Source organism: Dermochelys coriacea, chromosome 2, assembly GCF_009764565.3.
Source record: "Dermochelys coriacea isolate rDerCor1 chromosome 2, rDerCor1.pri.v4, whole genome shotgun sequence".
Classification (NCBI taxonomy): Eukaryota; Metazoa; Chordata; order Testudines; family Dermochelyidae; genus Dermochelys; species Dermochelys coriacea.
The window spans coordinates 113,881,972-113,898,728 of record NC_050069.1 but is presented as its reverse complement, the minus strand read 5'-3'; the positions used below and the strand labels follow the sequence as shown (position 1 = coordinate 113,898,728).

Here is a 16,757-nt window from a genome sequence, read left to right as displayed (position 1 = left end):
AGAGGAGGTTTGCAAATTACATTTGTGGGGTTCATTGAAGCAGAAGCACAGCCTCATAGCAGCATTATTGGGGGAGGAAATGGATCAACTCCATCCAGCCAAGATCAGAAAAATAAAAGCTCACCTGAGTCTGGAATGCTTCTTCCCCTCTCAGGACATTTAGTTTAGAGAAGTGAACATGCTATAACTGTGGTTTCACATATAGTGGCAGCCTTTGATGGGAGGGTCATGAACATATCAAAAGGGCAGAGGGGAACCATATCTAACAAGGAGGCAGCTACCTTCCTTTTTCTTATGGCTATTGTGATGTAGATCCTGTAACTATAGGAGAAAATCCCAGAACTTCTCTTGTAACTAGGGGCTTGATATGGAAAAGATTGAGAACAAGTTAAAACACCCCCTGTATTCTTCCCCTTATGTTGATAGATTTAATTATACTCCACCCAGAGATGGTTCTGGTACAGGATTGGGCAGTAGTTTGGTACAATAATTATCAATAGGAATGGAGTCCTAGCTACTGGAGTGCTAGACTCTGACAAGCTGTGCCCTCTCCAAACTGGAAAGGCAATATTGTCATGGAACAGGAGTGTTGGCTAAAGGACTGAGCCGGGTGCATTTTGTCCCATCCTCACAGGTTCCCCACCCTTTAGTAGTCACAGATCCAAGGCCATTGCTGTGGCTGCTGTCCTCCAACACCATCATCACAAGGGTAAGAATAATGTTGTCCTTGATGCTCTCTCCAAAAATTCAGTGAATCCTCTTGAAAGCAGTATGGACCTCTTGACATTAAAGGCTCTGATGGCCTTCTTTGCTCTCCAGGACAGGCTCAAACATCACCTGAGAGTAAAGATGATGTGTACATATAAATAAAAGCATGACCCCAGGCTGGAACCCTGGTACATTGCTCTGCAGTGTTCTGACTCCGGCTCTGAAACTTTTAGTTTTTTGGAATGTTCTGGCATACCATGAGATGAAACTTATAATACAAGTACTTAATGCCAGCCACTCAAAGCCTGTTGTCTGGAGGCTCTTTGGCTGGTGTATTAGAACTACTTCCATAGTGCTTGAAAAGCAGGCCTGTGAGCCAATGTGTAGCATCCTCTCTCCTGAGTACAGTACCCCATGGTAACATGGCACATATACTTGAACTGATTCTTGATGCTTGTGATTAGTTTCCTTATTGTACATTTTGAACCAGCCTGAGGAAGGGGGCCTACAGCAAAGCAAAGCAAAGTTCCATCCACCATGTGGGTTTTTAAAATTTTATTTATTTTTCTAATTTATAAAAATGCCTGTCCTGAGCTCAGGGTGAGTTTAGATATGTGTTTTGGTGACTGCTCACCTGATGGCCCATAGAGAAATCATTACTATCAAGTGTGTATACTGATTACTTTTGTGTGTGGTGGATCTGGTAAAGATTTAGACACATCCAGGATCTAAATAGAAAAGAAGATCAGCAATGAAATGTGTTTCCAAATACCTTCTGAATATCTGTTAACTTCAGACTGTAGCAGCTGACTGATGCAAGGAACCACCATTTTAGAACAACGCTTCCTCAGCTCTCGTCCCCTAATGCCCCTACTCTACTTGCGCTACATTGATGACATCTTCATCATCTGGACCCATGGAAAAGAAGCTCTTGAGGAATTCCACCATGATTTCAACAATTTCCATCCCACCATCAACCTCAGCCTGGACCAGTCCACACAAGAGATCCACTTCCTGGACACTATGGTGCTAATAAGCGATGGTCACATAAACACCACCCTATATCGGAAACCTACTGACCGCTATTCCTACCTACATGCCTCTAGCTTTCATCCAGATCATACCACTCGATCCATTGTCTACAGCCAAACGCTACGATATAACCGCATTTGCTCCAACCCCTCAGACAGAGACAAACACCTACAAGATCTCTATCATGCATTCCTACAACTACAATACCCACCTGCTGAAGTGAAGAAACAGATTGACAGAGCCAGAAGAGTACCCAGAAGTCACCTACTACAGGACAGGCCCAACAAAGAAAACAACAGAACGCCACTAGCCATCACCTTCAGCCCCCAACTAAAACCTCTCCAACGCATCATCAAGGATCTACAACCTATCCTGAAGGACGAGCCATCGCTCTCTCAGATCTTGGGAGACAGACCAGTCCTTGCTTACAGACAGCCCCCCAATCTGAAGCAAATACTCACCAGCAACCACACACCACACAACAGAACCACTAACCCAGGAACCTATCCTTGCAACAAAGCCCGTTGCCAACTCTGTCCACATATCTATTCAGGGGATACCATCATAGGGCCTAATCACATCAGCCACACTATCAGAGGCTCGTTCACCTGCACATCTACCAATGTCATATATGCCATCATGTGCCAGCAATGCCCCTCTGCCATGTACATTGGCCAAACTGGACAGTCTCTACGTAAAAGAATGAATGGACACAAATCAGACGTCAAGAATTATAACATTCAAAAACCAGTTGGAGAACACTTCAATCTCTCTGGTCACTCGATCACAGACCTAAGAGTGGCTATACTTCAACAAAAAAGCTTCAAAAACAGACTCCAACGAGAGACTGCTGAATTGGAATTAATTTGCAAACTGGATACAATTAACTTAGGCTTGAATAGAGACTGGGAATGGATGAGTCATTACACAAAGTAAAACTATTTCCCCATGGTATTTCTCCCTCCCACCCCACCCCCCACTGTTCCTCTGATATTCTTGTTAACTGCTGGAATTAGCCTACCTGCTTGTCACCATGAAAGGTTTTCCTCCTTCCCCCCCCTGCTGTTGGTGATGGCTTATCTTAAGTGATCACTCTCCTTACAGTGTGTATGATAAACCCATTGTTTCATGTTCTCTGTGTGTGTGTATATAAATCTCTCCTCTGTTTTTTCCACCAAATGCATCCGATGAAGTGAGCTGTAGCTCACGAAAGCTTATGCTCTAATAAATTTGTTCGTCTCTAAGGTGCCTTTTCTTTTTGCGAATACAGACTAACACGGCTGCTACTCTGAAACCTGCATTTCTGCAATGTACTCCCACATCAGAATTGGGAGTCAACAATCACTAGCTTCTGGGGTGTTTCTGTCTTGTAGGATCACTCATCAGTTATAGACCCTGATATCGGAGAATCCAACTCTTTGGGAGAATGGACTCAGACACCCTGTAGACTGTTTTCAGCCTGTGTTTGATTATTCTGATGTTTCACAGTCTGAGAATGAAGTTGATGACTCCCTCTCTAGGCTGAAGTTACTGCCAACTGGTCATAGGAGAGTGTGGAGGGAGGAGGCAATTCATGGATTCATAGATACTAAGATCAGAAGGGACCATTATGATCATCTAGTCCGACCTCCTGCACAACTCAGGCCACAGAATCTCACCCACCAACTCCTGCTAAAAACCTCTCACCTATGTCTGAGCTATTGAAGTCCTCAAATCGTGGTTTAAAGACTTCAAGGAGCAGAGAATCCTCCAGCAAGTGACCCGTGCCCCATGCTAGAGAGGAAGGCGAAAACCTCCAGGGCCTCTTTCAATCTGCCCAGGAGGAAAATTCCTTCCCGACCCCAAATATGGCGATCAGCTAAACCTTAAGCATATGGGCAAGATTCACCAGCCAGATACCCAGGATAGAATTTTCTGTAGTAACTCAGATCCCACCCCATCTAACATCCCATCATAGGTCATTAGGCCTATTTACCATGAATATTGGTATAATATGGAATATGAAGATCAATTAATTACCAAATATATATACCAAATATATGGAATATGAAGATCAATTAATTACCAAAATCATGTTATCCAATCATACCATCTCCTCCATAAACTTATTGAGTTTAATCTTAAAGCTAGATAGATCTTTTGCCCCCACTGCTTCCCTTGGAAGGCTATTCCAAAACTTCACTCCTCTGATGGTTAGAAACTTTCATCTAATTTCAAGTCTAAACTTCCCAATGACCAGTTTATATCCATTTGTTCTTGTGTCCACATTGGTACTGAGCTTAAATAATTCCTCTCCCTATCCAGTATTTATCCCTCTGATATATTTATAGAGAGCAATCATATCTCCCCTCAACCTTCTTTTAGTTAGGCTAAACAAGCCAAGCTCCTTGAATCTCCTTTCATAAGACAGGTTTTCCATTCTTCGGATCATCCTAGTAGCCCTTCTCTGTACCAGTTCCAGTTTGAATTCATCCTTCTTAACATGGGAGACCAGAACTGCACACAGTATTCCAGGTGAGGTCTCATAAGTGCCTTTTATAACGGTACTAAAACCTCCTTATCTCTACTGGAAATACCTTGCCTGATGAAAGAAGAAAAGGAGTACTTGTGGCACCTTAGAGACTAACAAATTTATTAGAGCATAAGCTTTCGTGAGCTACAGCTCACTTCATCTGATGCATCCCAAGACAGCATTAGCTTTTTTCACGGCCATATCACATTGGCAGCTCATAGTCATCCTATGATCAACCAATACTCCAAGGTCCTTCTCCTCCTCCATTACTTCTAATTGATGCATCCCCAGCTTATACCTAAAATTCTTGTTATTAATCCCTAAATGCATAACCTTACACTTCTTACTATTAAATTTCATCCTATTACTATTACTTCAGTTTACAAGGTCATCCAGATCCTCCTGTATGATATCCCGGTCTTTCTCTAAATTGGCAATACCTCCCAGCTTTGTATCATCCGCAAACTTTATTAGCACACTCCCATTTTTTGTGCCGAGGTCAGTAATAAAAAGATTAAATAAAATTGGTCCCAAAACCGATCCCTGAGGAACTCCACTGGTAACCTCACTCCATCCTGATAGTTTCAATAGGACCTGCTGTAGTTTCCCTGTTAACCAATTCCTTATCCACCTTTCAGTTTTCATATTGATTCCCATCTTTTCCAATTTAACTAATAATTCCCCATGTGGCACGGTATCAAATGCCTTACTGAAATCTAGGTAAATTAGTTCCATTGCATTTCCTTTGTCTAAAAAATCTGTTATTTTCTCAAAGAAGATCAGGTTGGTTTGGCACGATCTACCTTTTGTAAAACCATGTTGTATTTTGTCCCAATTACCATTGACCTCAATGTCCTTAACTACTTTCTCCTTCAAAATTTTTTCCAAGACCTTGCATATTACAGATGTCAAACTAACAGGCTTGTAGTTACCCAGATCACTTTTTTTTCCTTTCTTAAAAATAGGAACTATGTTAGCAATTCTCCAATCATACGGTACAACCCCTGAGTTTACAGATTCATCAAAAATTCTTGCTAATGGGCTTGCAATTTCAGGTGCCAATTCCTTTCATATTCTTGGATGAAGATTATCTGGGCCCCCCGATTTAGTCCCATTAAGCTGTTTCAGTTTCGCTTCTACCTGAGATATGGTAATATCTGCCTCCATATCCTCATTCCCATTTGTCATGCTACCATTATCCCTAAGATCCTCTTTAGCCTTATTAAAGACTGAGGCAAAGTATTTGTTTAGATATTGGGCCATGCCTAGATTATCTTTAACCTCCACTCCATCCTCAGTGTTTAGCGGTCCCACTTCTTCTTTCTTTGTTTTCTTCTTATTTATATGGCTATAAAACCTTTTACTATTGGTTTTAATTCCCTTTGCAAGGTCCAATTCTACTTGACTTTTAGCCTGTCTCACTTTATCCCTACATGTTCTGACCTCAATAAGGTAGCTTTCCTCCCATTTTTCACTGCCTGTATGCTTTCTGCTTTTTCTTAATCACCTCTCTGAGATGCTTGCTCATCCAGCTTGGCCTACAACTCCTGCCTATGAATTTTTTCCCCTTTCTTGGGATGTAGGCTTCTGATAGCTTCTGCAACTTTGATTTAAAGTAATCCCAGGCCTCCTCTGCCTTTAGATCCATCAATTCTTCAGTCCAATCCACTTCCCTAACTAATTTCCTTAATTTTTGAAAGTCAGTCCTTCTGAAATCAAAAACCCTAGTTGCAGATTTATTTTTGTTAATCCTTCCATTCAGTTTGAACTGAATTAGCTCATGATCACTTGAACCAAGATTATCCCCTACAACCATTTCTTCTATGAGGTCCTCACTACTCACCAAAACCAAATCTAAAATGGCATCCCCTCTAGTCAGTTCAGCAACTACTTGATGAAGCAATCCATTTAGCTATCGCATCTAGGAAAATCTGAGCCCTATTATTATTATTATTAGCACTCATCCTCCAGTCTCTATCTGGGAAGTTAAAGTCTCCCATGATCACGCATTTTCCATTAGTATTTACTTCATTAAAAAGGGCTCTATCCATATCCAAATTAGATCTCGGAGGTCTATAGCACACCCCAAGCACTATCCCGGGAGAGGCTCTAATAGTTTTCCTCACAATCCTTCTTGGAATGTCACAGCCACTACCCTCCATTTGTAATTAATAACTGGACACTTGGGTTCTGCTTACTATGTACAAGTGAGTTTTACAGCATCTCATGGGACTGATGTGGTCTGTGGCTCAGCAGCTCCACTTTCTTGGAAAGGCCCTTAGGCAATGAAGAAGTGGGGCTGTACTCACTGTCACACTTTTATCACGCTGTCTGGTTAGTCCTTCTCGAGTGGCTTTAGTACTGTTTTGAAAATCTGTTTTTATATGTGCAGATCGTTTGTTTTTGGTTCATGCTGCTGCTGGCTAACATGGTATAGTTGGGCACTGGCAGCTGTGATGGGATTTGCTTTATTTTCTTATTTGGAAGACCTTTTTTCTTTGTTATGTATAAAAATTATTTTAGGTGAAGGTAAATGACAAGAGGATGCTTTTATCATAGGAATGAGTCTGGACGAGGAAGAGGAGACAAAATCCTTCTAAATACGTCTAGATCGGTTGGGGAATGAATACACAGTGACTATTTTAACTATTCACATGTTTCAGAGTAGCAGCCGTGTTAGTCTGTATTCGCAAAAAGAAAAGGAGTACTTGTGGCACCTTAGAGACTAACAAATTTATTAGAGCATAAGCTTTCGTGAGCTACAGCTCAGTTCATCGGATGCATTTGGTGGAAAAAACAGAGGAGAGATTTATATACACACACACAGAGAACATGAAACAATGGGTTTATCATACACACTGTAAGGAGAGTGATCACTTAAGATAAGCCATCACCAACAGCAGGGGGGGAAGGAGGAAAACCTTTCATGGTGACAAGCAGGTAGGCTAATTCCAGCAGTTAACAAGAATATCAGAGGAACAGTGGGGGGTGGGGTGGGAGGGAGAAATACCATGGGGAAATAGTTTTACTTTGTGTAATGACTCATCCATTCCCAGTCTCTATTCAAGCCTAAGTTAATTGTATCCAGTTTGCAAATTAATTCCAATTCAGCAGTCTCTCGTTGGAGTCTGTTTTTGAAGCTTTTTTGTTGAAGTATAGCCACTCTTAGGTCTGTGATCGAGTGACCAGAGAGATTGAAGTGTTCTCCAACTGGTTTTTGAATGTTATAATTCTTGACGTCTGATTTGTGTCCATTCATTCTTTTACATAGAGACTGTCCAGTTTGGCCAATGTACATGGCAGAGGGGCATTGCTGGCACATGATGGCATATATCACATTGGTAGATGCGCAGGTGAACGAGCCTCTGATAGTGTTCCTGATGTGATTAGGCCCTATGATGGTATCCCCTGAATAGATATGTGGACAGAGTTGGCAACGGGCTTTGTTGCAAGGATAGGTTCCTGGGTTAGTGGTTCTGTTGTGTGGTGTGTGGTTGCTGGTGAGTATTTGCTTCAGATTGGGGGGCTGTCTGTAAGCAAGGACTGGTCTGTCTCCCAAGATCTGAGAGAGCGATGGCTCGTCCGAATTGTTTAGCAGTCAAGGAAGATTTATGTAGGGAAGAGCTAAGAGAAATGGGCTGAAACTGAGCCAAGCAATATTTAGACTAAACGTCTGGAAACATTTCCTGACAATGATATCTACTAGAGGGTGGAATAGCTTCTTAGGGGACATGGTGGATGCTGTATAACATGGATCTTTTAAAACTAGACTGATCAAAACAATGGAGAATGTACTGTAGGGAAAAATCCTACACTGACTGGGAGAATGACCTACTACGTTCTCCATCCAACTTGTATCATTCTAATGCACTTCAAAGTATCTATGTCAGTTTTGAAAAGATGACTAAATCACTTAACAACTTTTGAAATGGGAGTTAGGCACCTAAATAGCTTTGGGGATCCGGGCCTTAGTTTATTGCTCATCCTTTTTTATCTTTCCTGACTTGATCCCTGAGAGTTGCTTGATCCCTGAGAGAAAAAGAGAGGGGATAGTAAGACTGGAGTCAGGACTCCTCCTGGATCCTAGTCCTGCCTCTGTCACTGACTCACTGCACAGCCTTGGGCAACTTATCTATTTATTTGTGTGTCAGTTGCCCTATCTGCATAATGGGAATAATAATACTTTCTTTGGATAGGTGCTATGAGGATTAATTAGTGTATGGCTATATAGCACTTTGAAGAGGTATAGTAAAGTGCTTTGTAAGTTATTAATAATAGAATAACACGGACTTGCTTATGCAGTTATAATTTTTGCTGAGAATTGAACAAAGTGATATTCATTCATTTTGCTGTGAAAGAACATTGGTTTCATTTTTTAGAAGTGACTAGTGATTTTTGGGTATCCAGCTTGAGATATATGAAATGGACCTGACTTTCAAACAGGCCAGAGCATGCATCCTCTGGAAATCTGGCCCCTTTAAAATGTTCTACACTGGACACCCAAATTCACTAGTTATTTTGGAGCGCTGTGCCATTCTGTATTGCAGAATTAACATACAGAGTGGCCCAAATTCTGCTTTCATTAACACCAGAGTAACTGCACCGAAATTACCTGTGTAAAAGAGCAGAATTTGGTCCAAAGTAACAACCTTGTTCTGAGAAAGTCACCATCTATCAATGGCATCATTCTTGATTATTTCTAGTTCTCTGTTTGAACAAAGGATGAACTTCTTAAAAATAAAATGTGACAAACATTCTTTGCCTTTGCACTAAGGCAACAAAATTCAAACAAACTAAACCAATAATATTAAAATGACTTCTAAATTATCTTATTGACTTGAAGTTTCTCAAAGGATTGAAAGGTGTTCATAATTTATGACATTTTGAAGGTCTTGTACTTACAGTACAATGTAAAGCTCTGTCAGTCTTAAGTAAGACTCATGATTTAAGGGAAACTTATTAAAATTCTTATATGTGAAAATATTGAAAAAGGATGAACTTTGGTCCAACAGCCTGGAAAAAGTCAGTTCTTTTAGTGATATAAAATGATGAATAGAATTCTATTGTATGTTGGAATTTGGGAAAATCAAATATTTAACATATTAAGAAAGAACTTCATGAGCTTGTGACTTTGCTTTGCATCTTACATATTCCTTTGGCAAACTTCAGGTGACTTCCTTAGACAATTGCAATGAGTCAGTGTCCAGTATCACCAACTTCCAGCCTTAAAAAAAATCTGAGTCAGGCTCCAAAAAATCCTGGGATTTTAAAAAATATTAATTTTTGGCTTCTTTTTATTTTACTTCTGGTTTTTGAGCCTTTAGGGTTCACATTTTCTCTGCAACAAGGGTTAGAAACTTTTAAAACAACAAATGCCAAGATTCCCATGTAATCACATGACTCCTGGAATCAAGGCTTTAAGAAAAACACCAAATATCATGTTTCAGAGTAGCAGCCGTGTTAGTCTGTATTCGCAAAAACGATGAAGTGAGCTGTAGCTCACGAAAGCTTATGCTCAAATAAATTTGTTAGTCTCTAAGGTGCCACAAGTACTCCTTTTCTTTTTTACCAAATATCATGAGACTAGTTTGGGCATTGGCAACACTGATTGCCAATTGATGGATTTATCATGAAGTTTGATTTCTAATCCCATGTAATCCAACTGATTTCAGTAGAGCTGCATGTTGTAATTCAGCATTGATTTGAACCCAAAATGTGCACAATAGCTCAACCCACTAGAAACCCCATTCTTACACCAAAGAATAGGTAGTACTGGAAATCGTGTGTGTATATCCATGCTGAATACTTGGAGATGCTGGATGCAGTATAAGTAAGCCTACACTACAAAAAAGGTGACTTCTTAACTCCGGATAAAACAGCAGTGAAGGAATGGCAACTCAGCCTTTAACTTGAGTTAACTGTGCAAGTTCAACCTCAAGCTCTTGTATCAGCTTTAACTCATACTGCTAAACTGAGTTGCCATGTCCTCACTGCTATTTTAACCCATTAGCTCATTCAAATTAAGAATACACCTTTTTTTTTTTGTATGTAGACATATATTTTAAGAGTGAATTTGGGAAGGTTAATGGATGGGTTTGGGAGAGGCCATTTTACTTGTTGTATTGCTGATAGCTCAAGAGAGGGCACTCAATAGGTAGAGAACCACTCTGTGAAATTAGTAAGTCACCAATTCGTTCAGTGTGCTGTATTAATAGTGCACTGCAATTCTGAGCCAGAAGCTTCTTGTACTCTCCTGTAAGCATTCGGACAAGCCTTTTCCAAGATGGCATTTGCAGCTACGTAATGGATCATTTTTCATATCCCTGTTGAAGTGACTTATTTATTATCATCTGTTCTGGTGTTATATCCTGGACATGGGAGAACTGTTTACTGTCCCAGACTGCCAGCAATTCCTTGTTACTGTGTAATCTGACTCCAGGAGAACGAGACACTTACCTCAATGCTGACTTTGCTGAAGCAGGTAACTCCAGTTTGAGCTGACAAGAGAAATCTGAGGAATAAAGCAGAAATTGGTCATTTGATGTTTTAGTGATTTCAAAATGGAAAGCTACAGGATTCATCACCACTCTGCTGAGATCAGTTTCAGAAGTCACATTTGATTCAGCTAAATATTTAGGGCCAGATTCTGTCAACCTTCCTCACATAGAATAATACTTTATTCCACACGTAGTTCCACTGATGTCAAATTATCTAGAGCTTTAAGAGTTTTCACTGGGACTGTTTTAAGAGAACTGTATTACTCAATGTGAAGAAGCCTGGCAGAATCTGGCTATTATATTTTTTAAGCTGATATTGACAGTGAATCATCTCTAGCACTTACATTTTTTCCCCACACACATACAAATAACACATAGTCCCTGAATATTTCAATACCACATTTTGAGAAAGGACACTAAATTTAACCTAGAGAGGCTGCTTCTGACTTCACTCACGTTGCCAAGATGGAATAACATTTCCAATATCTGCATCAGTATGATCAGTTAAAGTGGCAACTATAAATGTCTGACATCTAAGATGATTCTCAGTTATTATTAGAAGGGAGTTAAGTTGATATTCATTGGAACTGTGTCAGTGTAAACTATGACTACCAAGGGTAAAACTATATCATATAAGCCATAAGAGAACGATCATCATTTTCAATGTTTAGTTTTTAAAATGATCCAGCCATAAATATACTTTCAGTACTAATTGTTTTTATTTAAATTATAGTAGACTCTAGAGACTCCAAACAAGATAATGGCCCCATTGTGCTGTACAAACGCATACTGTCTGTGCCCCAATGAGCTTACATTTCAAGTAGACAAGACCGCTAAAGGAAGTATTATTATCTGCAGTTTATGGTCAGGAAGCTGAGGCACTAAGAGATGGTGATTTGCCCATGGTCACAAAGGATGTTGGTGGTAGAGCTGGGAACAGAATCCAAAGTGCCTTCTTTCTAGCCCAATGCCTAAACTACAAGATCACACTTCCTCCTTTAGTACACCCCTGGTTAGGAGCTGTCACAGGGTAGGAGAGTCCTTTAAGGGGGATGGGATCAGCTGCCACTTGTGAGTAATCAGCGTCCTACCAGCTGGTGGAATAAAAGGCCAATAATCTTCACATGAAGAAGAGTTTCAGGGGGCTCCTGCAGGAGGCCCTGAGTTAGGGAAATGACCTGGTAGAGGGCTTGCCACACCAGCTAGGTGAAAGTGCTGGCTGGGGATATCTGCTGTTCAACAGCAGCAGCTGTCCCTGAGGCAGAGGCCGTAGGAGGGGCCACATGGCAGGATCTGGTTTACCTGTCTTGATTGATGCTGAATAGTGATTGTGACTGAACAATAAAAGCATTCCTGGGGAAAAGGAATGAACTACTGACTCTGATGGGAGCTTCATTGAGTCAGTTGCTAGTGAGATGACCTGCTGGCTTACATGAGTATAGAGAAACTGAGGCAGCATCTCCTGCTGGGTTTGAGGAGACCCTGTTATGGGAATTTCTTATTTTAAAGGCACATGTGATACTCACCTCGAGAATTGCAAAGAGTTGTCTGTCAGTGGGATCAATGTAGTAATACTGTGTTGGATTGGGGGGGTAGGACAGGAACAAGAATGCTCCACAGGACAGCTCTGGGTGACTGACATAAATTACCCCTTCACTCTAAGTAATGAAACAGAATAAACTGATTAGAATAAGGTTTATATAGTTATCTGAAGAAGAGCTGTCATTTATTGAAAGACATGCTTTGCCAGTTATTTTAGGCCCAAACTTTTGGGGTTGGTTATTTTGGATTTTATTTTAAAGAAAATGTAACATGAATGGGAGGAAAGATTTAATTAATTTAAAAAAATACACTTGGTTTGGAATTTAAATTATTCCTCTCTAGTGATGGTATCCCAAACATTGTGTCACTGTGCTAATTCATGAGAACCAGAAAATGACTAGAAACTAAAGTGAAACTAACTAATCTGCTTTCATTGTCAAAATTGGGTGGATTCCAAAAAGGAAACACAATATAAATAGTGAAAAATAAATTTAGGTTTTTACTTTTCTTTTTTTTATTAATCTAAAATGTTTTAATAACATAAGTAAGAAACTGTTTTTAATGATAATCTGACAGAATCCTGTCAAAATAGTATAGTGAGAGTATTATGCTACATTTTCTTGATCTGAGAGTTTATTAACACTCTTATTACTTGTGTACTAACAAGATATTATTAAAATTCACCCTTTGTGCTAAGTGTCCATATTATACTTCAGATGTTTTAATTTGCCAAATACAAATGTTGAACTACATAAAAGTACAGGATATGCTGTTACCAACAACTCCTATAAACATAAGGTATTACTGATATGGAGATAAATAAAATTAGTAGTTCTGTGGCATGTGTATTTCATTCCAGTTGGCTGTTGAAGGCCAAATTCTGCTCTGAGTGAAGTAATCTGATTCATTAGAATAACTATGGGTTTACACCCCGCTCACTGAGAGCAAAATTTGGCCTATAGTTGTCACTAATAAAAACAGAACAGTTTGTTTGTTTTAAAGGGGAAAAAAATAGTTAAGTGATTTGGCCCAAATTGTGACTCTGTGGCTGTTGAATGTGTCTGCATTCTAAATTTCTTTTGTACCTTAAAAATATAGCATTCCATCACTAAGAAAAATATCAGGGCCTGTTTCTCATTTACACTAAATCCTCTTTATATCATTGTATTTACACTTACCTTAAGTAGGTTTGGAAAGATTCAATTTTTGTCAGTAAATTGTAGCAACCATGCAAGGTACTAACAAACTTCAACAGGACTTTATTTTTAAAGAGGAAATTTCTTTACCAAGCTGCTGCTGCACCCTTGGTAGCTCTCACTCTGCCTCCTCAACTCCCCCCCTTCCTGTTTCCTGTCCTTTCAGACTCCCAACAGCCAGTGTTCCCAGTTCTAATAATTACAAGCAGCATCTAAACACCACATTCCCTCCTATCTTAAACTCTCCCAATTAAAATAAACATCATTGTTCTAACCACAGGAACAAATACGAAACAAGACACTATACTGTTGGCAGAAATATTACACTGAAAACACTGTAGATACTACATAACATAGTCTCTAGTCTAGACAGGTGGTCGTCTGGATCTGACAGGCCGTCTCTCAAGCCCCAGTTCCAGTGCAATGTCTTGTTGTATTGACACTACGGTGAAGTCATCCAATGCAGACTGGGTGTTGGCATAATCTCCCCTTGGTGCATAGGCAGGTGCAAGATAAGAAGCATTCTATACCCACCCATCAGAAAGTCGATAAGTGTAAGGTACCTTCTTCTCTATGATTTTAAGAGGAGCTGTGAATTTATGGTCCCCTTTGCATAAAATTCCAGGTTTTTATATTCTAACAAAGGATCCACACTCAAACTTTGGTTCTTTAGCACCCCGCCGCTTGTCTGTGAAAGCCTTATACTTTGCTTGGTTCTGTTCAACTGTTTTTCTCACATCATCCTCATTTGGGGCATCAGGTCGTGCCTTTAACAATCCAGCAATGTTCAGTTTAGTATTCATCTGTTTCCCATGCAGTAACTCTGCGGGTGATCTTTGGGTTGTGGCATGTTGTGAAGCCCGGTATGCTTGCAAGAAATCAGTAGTGAAGGGTATCCAAAATCGCCCTTCCAGTTTAGCCATTTGCAAACTCTTTCAAACTTCTGTTAAACCATTCGATTTCCCCATTGGCCTGAGGGTAATATAGGGATGACCTTCTTTGTAAAATGTTCCTCTCTGCTAGAAAAGTTTCAAACTCCAGGGAAGTAAAGTGACTCCCATTATTTGAAACCAGTTTTTTGGGGTTACCTTCCCTGCTGAAAACTGAAGAGAGGAACTTAATTACTGTAGCACAGTGATTCCCAAACTTGTTCCATCACTTGGGCAGGGAAAGCCCCTGGCGGGCTGGGCCGGTTTGTTTACCTGCTGCGTCCACAGGTTCAGCCGATCGCGGTTCCCATTGGCTGCGGTTCCGCAGCTCCAGGCTAATGGGAGCTGCTGGAAGCAGCGGCCAGTAAGTCCCTCAGCCCAAGTACATCCCTTGGCAGGTAAACAAACCAGCCCGGCCCACCAGGGGCTTTCCCTGCACAAGCGGCAGAATAAGTTTGGGAACCACTGCTGTAGTAGAAGAAATTTGCGAGGTAAACGCTACCTCAGGCCATTTACTGAAATAGTCTATTAAAGTGATGGCATAACGGCAGTCACTTGGAGCAGTATCAAAGGGTCCTACAATGTCAATTGCCACTTTTTTCAGATTCAGGAAGAGGAACAGGCTGTAATGGAGGGGTACATGTCACTGCTGTCTTATTATGCATTTGGCAAGTGACACAGGATTTTGATCCAGCCTGTGAAGTTGTATGCCCCAGAAAGGAGAGTTCAGTTTGTCTAAATTTGCATTTGGACCTGTTGAGCTTGAGGCTTGCTTTGCTGAGCCAGTTTAGTACAGAGTGCAGGTTATTGTCATGCTCCTCAGAAGTATTTCCAAACACGATAATATCATCCAAATAGCACTGAACTCCATGTTGATTCTTCAGAATCAATTACCTCATTTTTTGGAAGGCACTTGGGGCAGATGCGAGACCATATGGAACATGTTTAAAACGAAATAGTCCCTCATGTGTAATAAATGCTGTGAGGTCTCTGCTATCTTCATGCAACATAACCTGGTGGTATGCGCTCTGCAAATCAAGAGTAGAAAACATCTTTGCTCCACGGAGTTCTGCAAATACTTTTTCTGTGTGAGGAAGAGGGTGGCTGTCAATCACAACAGCTTTATTTGGCTCCCTTAAGTCCACACAAAGGCAAATGCCTCCACCTTTCTTCTGTGTCACTGCCATAGGTGAAACCCATTCCAAGGAGTCAATCTCTTCAATAATGTCCTTTTGAACAAGTTCTCAGTTCCTCTGTAACAGCTGCCTTGACTGAAAATGGTAAGCGCCGTAACTTCTGTTGTACAGGCATCACATTATTCCGCATTTTAACTTTATGCAGAAACCCATAAGCACAGCCGAGTTTCTCCTTAACCTGGTGTTGGGTCCCAGCTGAAACTGGTGTGTGTACCACAGAGTGCTTTGCTGAGGAAGATCAATTCATCCATTAACTACCCTGAGATTTAAAGCAGCCAATAAATCTCTGCCAAGGATAGAAGTGCCTTTGTGGACAATGTAGAACTCTGCAGTTACACAGCAATCACCAAAAGTAACTATCGCTGGCAGGCAGCCACGTACTGGAATATGGTTTTTCAAATAGCACACCAAGTGAACTTTGGGTTCAGTAAGAGGCACATCTTTAAAGTAATGCAAATAAATGGAATCAGGTAGTATAGATACTGCTGAGCCAGTGTCCAACTGAGTAGAGTGTGATTTGCCTGAGGGTATGGCGGAAACATTTACCGTGCACTTTGTTTGTTCTGGAATATGTGCAGTAGTGATTTTGTCCACGCTCAGCACAGTAACATCTGGTATTGTAACTGCATGCACCTGTTGATTGAATTGGCTGCTGCGACATACTTTAGCAAAATGCCCAATCTTTTTGCAATGATTGCACTGAGCTACTTTTGCTGGACATCCTGTGTAGCTTGCAAGGTGTTGTGGGGATCCACAGTGAAAGCATGCTTTTACTGTATTTTGAATTTGCTGATTCGGTGGTTTTTCATTAGTTTTCCTCTTCTGTTTGTCTGTGGTGATAGTGAACTTTTCTGCAAAGGGGGAGTCACAGCCTGGACTGTGCTTCCTGTGTCCATGCTCATTATTTTGGCTTCAGCTGTAGCTGACTCAATCTGAGTAGCAATGGTTATTGCTTTTTCTCATGTAAGTAGTGGTTCTAGAAGTAAGCATTCTCTTACCCGAAGCATGATTGTTTTCTCAATGAGCTGGTCTCTAATAATCTCATCTGCCATATTCCCAAAGTCACAAGTTACAATTTCCCCTGTACATTAATTTCACATTAATATAAGGATCCCAGGGTGGGTAATTTTAACATCTATGCATTC

At 40.6% G+C, this 16,757-nt stretch overlaps 1 long non-coding RNA gene across 1 annotated transcript; it reads right to left on the bottom strand.

Annotated features, from left to right (window-relative positions):
- Positions 1-716: 716 nt before the first annotated feature.
- LOC122458400 lies at positions 717-12,538 on the bottom strand. Its single transcript, XR_006278442.1, has 3 exons — positions 12,276-12,538; positions 10,709-10,763; positions 717-837 (listed from the first exon to the last, which is right to left on the bottom strand). It is a non-coding gene; the product is annotated as an uncharacterized LOC122458400 (long non-coding RNA).
- Positions 12,539-16,757: the final 4,219 nt, after the last annotated feature.